Source organism: Enhydra lutris, unplaced genomic scaffold (genome assembly GCF_002288905.1).
Source record: "Enhydra lutris kenyoni isolate GAN:26980312 unplaced genomic scaffold, ASM228890v2 scaffoldscaffold1, whole genome shotgun sequence".
Taxonomy (NCBI): domain Eukaryota; kingdom Metazoa; phylum Chordata; class Mammalia; order Carnivora; family Mustelidae; genus Enhydra; species Enhydra lutris.
In genome coordinates this window covers 46,770,246-46,779,823 of record NW_019154085.1, presented here as the reverse complement: position 1 = coordinate 46,779,823, position 9,578 = coordinate 46,770,246, and positions in this window count along the sequence as shown.

The window sequence follows — 9,578 nt, the reverse complement described above, 5'->3', positions numbered from 1 at the left end:
CCCCTGTGTTGTGAATAATTGTAAATGAATACTGACTCTGGGCATTGTTGAAGTTTCTGTGTGGGATAAATGAGACACAGATGTATTTTCAAAAAGGTCCAGGGAGAAGCATGCAGATCGGAATCTGGGTGCATAGTATCAGTAGGTACTTGGACTGTGTCATTTCTTGGAAAGGAAAGTTAATATCTTAGTTCTGACTAAATTCTGACTAAGTTCTGACTGACAAGACCTAAAAACCAGCACCCAGGCACCCAGATTTTGGTCTCTAGATACCACTTCTCTTGAAGAGAAAGTGGGGCTCCTGAAGGCAGCGGATGCTTGCAGGTCTGGCTTAGGAAATGTATAGAACACCTGGGATAGTTGTTCATCCTAGAGAACAAAGCAGATCAAGACTCTTGGCCAAAGTCTAAAGGATTCAGGAGTTAACTCAAATTCGCTCCCACTGGCCAAAGACAAGATGCTTTGCATGGCAAAAAGTAGAACCATTTCCATGAATGGGGACACAAAAAAGTGCTTAAATCCATGAATTTGTAATTATACTTAACAAACAGACAACCAGTCCCTTCCTGAAGAGGCTGGCCACAAAACCAAAACCAACAACAACAACAACAACAACAAAACCGCACCTGAACTTGATTAAACCCCTGGATCTAGATCCCAGGGACAAGAGCAGAGAAGGCACAGAACAGGACCCATGAATTCCAGGGGTGCAAGCAGCAGACTCCGGTCTGTGGGCCACTGTGCAGGGCCGGGCATCAAAACCAAGAGTCACGAGGGGAGAGAAAGAGATGACTGAGAAATCTCTCACTTAAGAGACTCGACCATGGGGTGCCTGGGTGGCTCAGTGGGTCAAGCCTCTGCCTTCGGCTAAGGTCATGATCTTAGAGTCCTGGGATTGAGCCCCCGAATCGGGCTCTCTGCTTGGCAGGGAGCCTGCTTCCTCCTCTATCTCTGCCTGCCTCTCTGCCTACTTGTGATCTCTCTGTCAAATAAATAGATAACATCTTTAAAAAAACAAAGAGAGAGAGAGACTTGACCGCATGTCAGTTAGTGGAAGGAAGTGAACTTAAGTACATCCTGTTAAGCGGCCGGTGTCCACGGACACTTAGGGTGCCGGGCCAAATCGCAAGTCACAATCTAGTGTCATAGCAAAGTCCAGAGACGGAAGAAAGGCAGCGGCTGCTCAGTGTTCCATTTTGCCCCACGGTTACACAAGGCAAGAGTCAGACGCCCTGTAGACGGGCAGGAGGACCATCTCACTCCTGAGGAGCCCTGAATATAAGGCTCCCACCTGTGTATGGTGCGGGGGGTCAGGGGCAGTGGGGCAAGCCTGGGAGTGAAAAGCACTGAGTCAGAGTTGGAAAAAGAGCCTCAGCCAAGAACCCTGGGAAGCAGGTCTGACCGCAGTGTGTGCCTACCAATGCAGGTGTTCCAGGAGCGGAGCCCATCAGCCAGGACCTGAGCCCTCACCCCAGGCCTACTCAGATGCTATGGGGTACACAGACCGCAGGGCTGGGTTGGGGGTGCTGCTCTTGTGGGGTCTGAGGGCCACAGCTCTGTGACTGCTGTGGGCAGGTGGTGGAGAGCACACACAGGGTTTGGTCCTCTACTCGGACTTCTCAGGTCCCAATCTAAGGCAATTATTATTTTTTTTTAAAGATTTTATTTATTTATTTGTCAGAGAGAGAGAGAGAGGGAGAGAGAGCAAGCACAGGCAGACAGAATGGCAGGCAGAGGCAGAGGGAGAAGCAGGCTCCCTGCTGAGCAAGGAGCCCGATGTGGGACTTGATCCCAGGATGCTGGGATCATGACCTGAGCTGAAGGCAGCTGCTTAACCAACTGAGCCACCCAGGCGTCCCTAAGGCAATTATTTTTAAAGGTGTATATGACCACGGGGGAGAGATGAAGACTGACTGCATGGCTGATAAAACTAAAGTCGTGTTCATTCTGGCTCAGGTGTGGCAATGCTGTTCTGCACGTGTGTTTTTTCGATCCTTATCTTTTATTCACACTGAAATTCTTGTAGATGACATGATATGATGTCTGGCATTTGTCAAAATATTCTAAGCTAGTAGATGGAGGTAGGTGAAATAGGACCAGTCATGATTTGGTCATTGCTGGAGTTGGGGGTGAGGGCACATGGGGTTCATTATTATTTTATTTGTATCTGTTTGAAAATTCCCACAATAAAAAGTTTAAGAAAAGGATGGTCAAATACCCACTACAAGTCCTTAAGAAGCAAGGAAAGGATCTCTGTGACTTTTCTTTCAACTCCATGGTAGTGTAAAAGGGGGTCTTCTCAGTGGTCCTAAAATGATGAGAAATCCCTGCCAAACACAGGCAGGAGGGTCAGACGGTAGGAGAAACCACAGACCAGAAGATGCATGCCCAGGAGAGGACTGCTGACACACAGAGGGAGGCCAAGGGCCGCCCCAGCGGGACAGCAGTCTGCATGGGGCAGATGCAGCTTTGGGGGGCACCTGGTACAACAGAGTCCCCTCCTCTTCCTCATGCACATGTCATGCATGTACACACACACACTTACACGTGTGCAAAGCCATATGTGTATATGCACATACGCATGTATACACTCCTCTGTACATGCACACACCCACGGCACACACACAAACACACATGCACATACAAACACATAGACAAACATATACAATTACATGCAAATATACACTGTGAAACTGAATAAAGTAAAACTCTTTTAGAATGGAGTTGGGAGCCGCAGGGGAACCTCTCCAGGGCCCCCACTCATTTGCAGACCCCACAAGAAGGGACCAAGTTGTAGATGGATGGATACTACTTTACTACCCCACTAGCAGGAAGAAAGATTTCCTTCAGGCCCTGGCAACAGACCTGCCAATGAGAGACAGTCATTGCCCAGCCAATGAGAGACAATCACGGCCCCGCCAATGAGAGACAGTCACTGCCCAGCCAATGAGAGACAATCACGGCCCCGCCAATGAGAGACATTCACAGCCCAGCCAATGAAAGGCAGTCATGGCTCAGCCAATGAGAAGCCAGTATACTTCAACCCCTCCCGACCCCCTCACAAAAAAAAAAGCCTTCTCTCCTTCGTTGCTAGTCTGAAGAAGAACCGGCTTTGCTGATAAGGTGACTGTGTTCTGTTCTGAGGCTGACGCGACACATACTCATGCTGCGCCCCTGCACAGGAGGACGCCGGGCGCACACACTTCTCCGTGCTCGTGGGAGGGGCCCTCGGGTGGACAGGAGGCCAGTACGGCCCCTGCGGGGCTCAAGCCGTGGAGGGCACGGGCTGGGAACCGCCCAGCACCCTGGATGAAGCCCATTCCCTTGGGACTCGGTGCTCGCGGCATCTGCTCCGCCTGGAGAGCTGCCTGCAGGGCTGAGTCTTTCTCAGAAGCAGGAGGCTGGGCTGCCTCCGCCAGCCCCGGGGCAGCAGGGTCCACCTCACGGGCTCCAAGCCTGCAGGGCACCGAGTGGGAAACGAACTCCCAGGGGGGCAGGGAGGGGCTCCAGGCCGCGAGGGGTGCACAGAGGAGAGCACCGGCCTGTTCCCCAGCGCGAAGCTTAGGATGCAGCCCGCAGCCAGGACCGAGGCCAGCGGAGGAGCAGCGGCGGTGAGGGGCTGGAGCCGACCCTCAGACACCGGTGGCCCCGGAGGGCAGGAGGGCCACAGAGGCGGTGGTGTGGGGGTGAGGGTGATGGGAATGAGGAGAAAGGGAGGGGCCGCAGCGGTTGGGATTGGGTCTTTGGCTAGAGTGAGGGGGAGGGCAGGGGATGGGCGGGCTTGGGTTGGGCTGCCTTAGGGTAGGGTTAGAGCCAGGCCTTAAGGGGTCAACAGAGCAAAGCTTGAGTTTTTACTTGATTTGCTCACTTAAAAACTCTGGAGTTCAAAGTCCTTTTTCCAGAATCTTGTTTGCGTTGTGATCAGAGAAAAACTCCCTAAAGGCCTGATATACACGGGAAACCGTATCAGATTTCTTTTTAGACTTAGAAATCAGAGTTTGGTTCAAACCAAAAAGCTGATCTGTGGCCCATCGTGCCTGGGTTGAACACCTGCTTTGTACACAAACAGCCTGAAGGAAAATCATTTTGTCTTTGAGACGCCGACCAATGCCCCTATCCCTGCATTCCTTCACAATGAAAGTCCTGATTCCCCGGTGTGCTCATCTATAGTCTTCCGAGCTTTTACAAGATGCAAAAAGTACAGCCTGGTAAAAACTTAATTCTCCAGAGCCCTTTCTTCCCTATGCAGGCACATTTCCTGGCAGCTGTCCTAACCTGGGCTCAAATAAAACTCTCTTTCTTCTAAAGATTCTAAAGGTTTGTTCATTTTGCATTGAAATTCCTCCCTCTCTCTCTCACACACATGCTCACGCACATAGTTTGGTCCACGCTCTCTCACCCGCTCCCCCTCACCTGGAGCACCCCACCTCAGCTCTCGCCTCCCCAGCTGCCCTCTTGCACACCCCCCCCACTGCTCCCTACCAGCTCCAACCATGCCTGCCTGTCCACTTGGATTTCCTCCAGCACATACTTGCTGAGCACGCCCCTGCCAGGCCCTGGGCTGCATGGGTCTGCCTCCTTCTCTAGTCAGTGGGAGTGAAGCTGCCATCAGGGTGGGGCAGTCACACTACAGGGTTGCAGCAGGTGATCTGGTAGCCAGAGGCAGGTCTGAATGAGAGGCCATACCTCCTCAGGGGGCCCTGCTTGCTGAGTGTGCAATGACTCAGGTCGCAGGCTGTACTGAAGGTGGTCCTCATGCAGACTCTAGCTTCTCACATGCCCTGCAGTACCTGGGCCCTGAGGGCTGGGTCTCACCATGGTCAGTCCACCGACCCGGCAGGCACCTAACAGACATTGTTGTACTTGACTTCCAGCAGCATGGGGCAGAGTTCTTCATTTTGAAGTGTTTTAATAAAGCATTAGACCCAAGTGTCCAGCCAGGTACACACTCACAAATTAAAGAGTGGAATCTCCAATGATCTTTGGGAGCCCCTGCATCTTGCCCAGATCCCGAAACCCTCTCACAGCACCCCTCCACCCCCCACATCTAGCTCCTGAGCCACTGCCTTTCTACATCCAGTCAGTCATCAGTAAGTTACATATGCATACTGTAAACCCAGTAGCAACCACTGAAAAAAGAGTTATAATAAATAAGCCAAGAGAGGAGATAAATGGAATATGAAACAAGACATTCAATCCAAAAGAGGGAGAAAAAAGATACAAAGAAAAGATGAGATAAATAAATAGAAGATAAATGTGAGACGGTAGATTTAACCCAAACATATCAACATTTCCATTAAATGTAATTGGTCTAATGCTCCAATTAAAAGGCAAAGATTTTCAAACTGGGTTAAAAAAGCAAAAAGTGGGGGCACCTGGGGGGCTCAGTGGGTTAAGCCTTTGGCTCAGGTCATGATCCCAGGGTCCTGGGATCAAGCCCTGCATGGGGCTCTCTGCTGAGCAGGGAGCCTGCTTCTCCCTCTCCAGCCTGCTTCTCCCCCTGCTTGTGCTCTCTCTCTCTCTGTCAAAGAAATAAATCAGATCTTAAAAAAAAAAAAAGGCAAAAAGTGATAATGTGTCTAACTGACACATACTTTAAACATAAAGGTAGGTTAAAAGTAAACAAAATGAAAGAATGGAAAAAGAAAATGCAAACACGAATTTCAAGAAAGTTGGAATGGGTAAATTAATATCAAAGTTAACTTCAATACAGGGAATATTACCAGGGATAAAAAGGGACATTTCTTCGATAAAAGGATCAACTTGTCAAGAATGTCTAACAGTCCTGAATGTGTGTTACCTAATAAGGAGTCAAAATATGTGATGTAAATTAATAGAACTAGCAAATAGAGAAATCCACAACAATGATGGGTTATTTTGACCCATCTCTCAGTAACTGAGAGAAAACTGATAAGGGTATAGCTGATTTGAACAACATCAGTCAGCTTATCCAAACTGGTACTTAGAGAATGGTGTGCCCAACAACAGCAGATTATGTATTCTTTTCAAGCGCACATGTGAACATTCTCCAAAATAGGCCATATGCTAGGCCACAAAAAAGTCTCAATACAATTAAAAGGAATTAAATCATATAGAGTATATTCTCTAAATACAACACAACTAAATTAGAAATAAATAACAAAAAGATACATAAGATATCTAAAGAATTCCCAAATATTTGGAACTTAAACACATAATTATAACTAAGTCAAGGGTCAAATAAGTAATCAAAGGGAAACTAAGAATTATTTTGAACTAAATGATAATGAAAACACAACTTATCAATATTTGCAAGATAAAGCTAATGCAATGTTTTGAGGAAAATTTGTAGCTTTGAGTGCTTGTTTTAGAAGAGAAAGTGTGTAAAGCCATTGATCTAAGATTCCATTTTGGGAACCTAGGAGGAATATAACAACAAATTAAACCCAAATAAGTAGAAGAAAGAAAATAAGAGAAAGTAGAAATTTAATATAGTACAAAAATAACCTATATAAAACCAATAAAATGAAAGTTGGTTTTTTTGAAAAGATTAGTTACACTGATAAACCTCTGGCTAGACTGACCAAGGTAAAAAACACCCCACAAATTACTAATATCAGGAATGAAAGAGAAGGCATTAAGATCATATAGACATTAGAAGAACAATTAACATTATTAGTAACTTCATGCAAATATATTTGACAACTCAGTTGAAATGCACAAATTTCTTAAAAGTCACAACTTGCCAGAATTTATACAAAAAATATAAAATGTCAATAGTCTTTATTTATTTTTGTAGTCTATATCTATTAAAGTTGTTGAATTCATAATGTAAAACCTTTCCACAAAGAAAACTCATGACCCAGATGATGTCACTGGTGAATCATTTAAGAATAAAATAATATCAATCCAAATGCTTTCAGAAAATAAAGAAAAAGAACACTTATCAACTCATTTTCAAAGGCAAGCTTTAACCTCATTCCAAAACTGGACAAAGACATTACAAGAAAGGAAGAATAAAGATCAAATCATGCATGAACATGGATACAAAAAATCCTTAATAAAATATTAACCAACTGAATCCAGCAATATAGAAAATAAATAATACATCACAAACAAGTATCCCAGGAATGTCAAGCTTTAACATTCCAATGTCAGCCAATATAATTGACTACATTAATTAATCAATCAAGTAATAAAATATTTATATAATCCTCTCAATAGGTGCAAAAAAATCATTTGATAACATTCAACATCTATTTATGATAGAAACTCTCAGTAAACTAGGAATAGAAGGAAATTGCCTGACAACTTGCCAATGGTCTAAAGGGCATCTACAGAAAAAAAAAATCACACCTAATGGTAAAAGACTGAATGCCTTCCCACTGTGATCAGAAACAAGGAAAGTGACTCTTGCCACTTTTATTCAAAATGGTATTAGAGATCTTAACCAGCAGAAATAAGGCAAGAAAAAATGCATTCAGATAAGAAAGCAGCAGAACTTTCTGTTTTCACGTATGACATAATTGGGTATGTAGAAATTCCAAAGGAATTTACAATTAAAAAAAAGCCCTAAAACCTAAAAACCAAAGCAATCCAACCCCAAAACTATGAATAAGTGAATTAGCAAAGTTATAGGACACAAAATTAACGTACAAAAAATGTATTCCTATATACTAGCAGCAAACAACTGGAGAAGTGAAACCCAAAATACAGTATCGTTTGCAAGTGTCAAAAAAACAGAAGTAGTTAAGAAAAAGTGTAAGGGTCGCCTGGGTGGCTCAGTGGGTTAAAGTCTCTGCCTTCAGCTCAGGTCATGATCTTGGGGTCCTGGGATTGAGCCCTGCATCGGGCTCTCTGCTCAGCGGGGAGCCTGCTTCCCTCTCTCTCTGCCTGCCTCTCTGCCTACTTGTGATCTCTCTCTTTGTCAAAAAAATAAATAAAATAAAATAAAGTGTAAAATGTATATGCTCAAAGCTACAAAATATTGCTAGAGAAGTTGAAGAAGACCTCAAAAAATGGAGTGGTATACCATGTTCATGGATTGGAAGGGATCAGTTCTCCTCATGTTGATCTATGTGATCAATCTAATTAATGACACATCAAGCATCATGTTCTACTGCTTTTGCCTCCTAACTATACCTCAACACTGACCTCTTCTCTCTGCCTCTACCACCTCTCATCTGTCCAGGACACCATCATCTCTCCCTTGATGTCTGCAACAGCCTTCTGCTTCGTCCCCTCCCCATCCAGAGACTTCAACCAGAGAGAAAGATGTCAAATATACACAAATCAGACCCTGCTTAAAACTGTGCAGTGGCTCCCTACCATCCAAGACATAAGACCCAAGCTCCTTAAATGGACCTCAAGGCCCTTACCTACCTTTCCAGCCACATCAGCTCCTGCCACATTTGCTGAGCCTCCTCCCCACACTGTAGGCACAGAGAGCTTCTTTCCATTCCCTGAGGGAGCCCAACTCCTCTGTCAGCCCCAGCCCTGCACTGCTGGCCCCAGGCTGGTCAAAGATCACCCCCATGTGTCATCCATCCCTCACCACCAGGATCATCTGCATGACCTGTGTGCAGTCCTCCTGAATGGATCGTGCATGCCTCAGGGGCAGGGGTGCTGGGCCTCTTGGCCACATCCATAGCCCCCCACACATACTCACAGAGGGGCTTCAGAATGAAGGCACGGGGGAGCAGGGTAGAGAGAGATGTGTTGATGCCGATGGGTCTTCTCATTGGGGCTTGGTGGATGAGGGATGAGAGCACATCAATCAGATACAGACAAATACACACATACATCCCAGTGCCCTGACATCACACTTGTCCAGGCCCCAGGAACACACAGGGGACCAGGACTGACCTGACAGAGTCAGCCCAGCCCGAGCCAGGGCTGTCTCCATGTATATTAGCTTCTTCTCCTGGGTGATTTGCGAAGGGACAGGCAGCTGAGGGTGGGCACAGACTGAGCCCTGGCCCTGTGTGTTTGGGGAGGGTGGGGATGGGAGGGCGGGTGCTTTAGGCAACTGTGCACAAGCCTGGTGACTAACCCTCCATCCCTCGTGCTCCCCAGGACCCGAGCAAGCAGGCTCCCAGACCAGATGCAAGACTGTGCTGTGCTGGCACAGCTGGCACCCACTGGGAATCAGAGGACCAGCCAAAGGGTCCTAGCCAGAGCCCCGCAGCTCAGGTCCCCTGGGCAGGGGCTGGGCCCGAGATGCAGAGCTGAGTACTGCTGGGGGCTAGAAGGCCCAGCCTGCCCCCTAAAGCCCCTAAAGCTCATCCTCAAAATGAGCAAAGCATATCTCCTGGATAGAGCACCCATGTCCGAGGCTTTGTGCTCGGGTCCTCCAAGCCCCAAAGCATCCCCAGGAAAAAAGTGACTCTTGCGTTCATTTCAAAGGGCAGCAAATCTAGCTTCCATCTGTTAAATATTAGAGGAGAAAAAAAAATCTAGGAAGACCAAATGACGCAGACATGGGACTCTAAGCAAGAAGAAATGATGATTAATGGAGAGAGAGACAGAGAGACAGAGAGGAAGGGGCCTGGAGCATCTGAGAACCTTGCCCCAGCCTGGCTGGCCCAGGGCCCACTCAC